Here is a 1,996-nt window from a genome sequence, read left to right as displayed (position 1 = left end):
AAAAAAAAGGAGCTTGTAAAAAAAAACTGACAGTAATCCTGAAGTGTGCAATAAATGCATGCCTTTGTGTATCTTCTTTAATATGGTGAGCTAGCCCCAAAGACTTGGAATTCCTTAAAGACCATTTTTCTCTAAGTTTTCTAATTGAGCTATGACTTGCAATTAGGTTAAGAAACATACCTGAAAAAAAACAGTGTTCTACATTTCTAATACACAGCTTTTAGTGACTGCAATTCGTATTCATATTATGTATGCTAGCATATTGTATCGTTTAGTTCAAAAACAGTAAATACATTATTTAAGATTTGGAAAAAGATCTCTTGTTAATGGTATCTCAGGGTACGGCTGTGGATACAATTAAAAGCTGGCAAACACGCCTACAATCATTTTGCTTTATTGTTGATTAAGATTCTTTCATTAATTCTTAGTCATTTTAATAGCTGCTGACAGTTCTGGTCTTCGCTTAACGTAAAGCAGCGTAGTCCAATTGTTTAGCCCAAATTATTAAATGTATGTTTAATTCCTTTAACATCTTAAAAATGCAGATGGAAAATATGTATTAATAGCAGTACAAAGCTGCAGTACTACAAATAATCAGTGCATGTTATGTATCATATTTTTTATGTGAAAGGAAAATTTTATTTCACTGTATACAATATTGTGGAAAAAAAAAGGATGAGTTGAGAGAAATGGGAAGAAAATGAAAACTATTCTGTATTTAATCATGTTCCGTAATCTGAGAATGAGCATGCAACTTCTTTAAATCAAATTCTGAACTGTTTTTTCAGGCTACTCTACTTGTCCTGAAGAATATAAAAAGAGGCTAGAGGAACAACTCTTCAATTTTTTTGCAATTTCTGTAATCTTTTAGTTTTCCATCTAGCTTCATTATTGTAATGTTTTAGAAGTGTCTAAAATTGGTAGTTCCACTGAACATGACTTCTGCTTTCAAATTTGAAAAAAAAAAAGTATGTTAAGAAAATTTTCTATTTGATTATATAATTCCAAAAGCACTGCTTGATGCATATAATAAGAAATGTAGGCATTTATTTAGATAAAGATTAGTTTAGACACTTGAATTAACTATTCAAGTTAATTCAAGAATTAACTATTCAACATTTATCTAATAATTGAGGTGTGAACCTGGGGAGACATGACAAGGGATTTCTTCTTGGGGTGATGATTATAAGGATTAAGAATGAAGTTGGGAGTAAAAGGTGGGAATAAAACCATGTTGGAAATAAAGAAAAAAGAGTACTTTGAGAGATCAGTGAATGACAACTACTGCTTTCTGGCCAATAATACATCGTAAAAAAAGAAATAAAAAAACTCACCATTGATATGACATGATTCTATCAAGGCAAATCTTAATGGTTACTACATTACCAGGCAACCAGGGAAAGCAGACAGTATTTAAAATTTTCTTGTGGAGATATTTAAAATATTCTTATGGAGATATTGCTTGGAGAGTGAAATCCCTGAGTGTAAACCGGAGTTTATATGACCTTATTATAGAAAAAACAAAAATGCTAACAGTGTTTGGTATTGTAAGGTTTCTACTGGAGTTGGGATATTTCTCATAAGATAATTTCTTTCCTGTGTTTAGTAGAATTCAAATTGCTGTTGGTAGACTGTACTACAGTTCTAAATACAGGCAAAGATATCCTTTGAAAAAGTGTTGTTACAATTTTTGCCAGTCTTGTCAAAGCTAAAAGCTCAATTCTGCGGCTGCTATTTCAAATGTGTTTTAGCTTTTCAAATTTGTTTGAAAAAGAACATAAAGACTAGTCATTTATTCCTTTCTCAGATAATGTCACAAGTAAAGAAGTTCACACAGTCTTCAAATATGTCTTTTGTATACAAATTCCACTGTTACTACAATTGTATAATTATTGCCTTCAGCGTATTTAAGAAGGTTTAACTGGTAGAAAATTGGCAAAGAATTATCTTTGTAATTCCTGGAAAGGAGGAAAATATTCTGTATTTGTGTAGCTTT

Source organism: Meleagris gallopavo, chromosome 2 (assembly GCF_000146605.3).
Source record: "Meleagris gallopavo isolate NT-WF06-2002-E0010 breed Aviagen turkey brand Nicholas breeding stock chromosome 2, Turkey_5.1, whole genome shotgun sequence".
Lineage (NCBI taxonomy): Eukaryota > Metazoa > Chordata > Aves > Galliformes > Phasianidae > Meleagris > Meleagris gallopavo.
The sequence above is the reverse complement of the archived record's forward strand: the minus strand, read 5'-3'. Positions refer to the sequence as shown.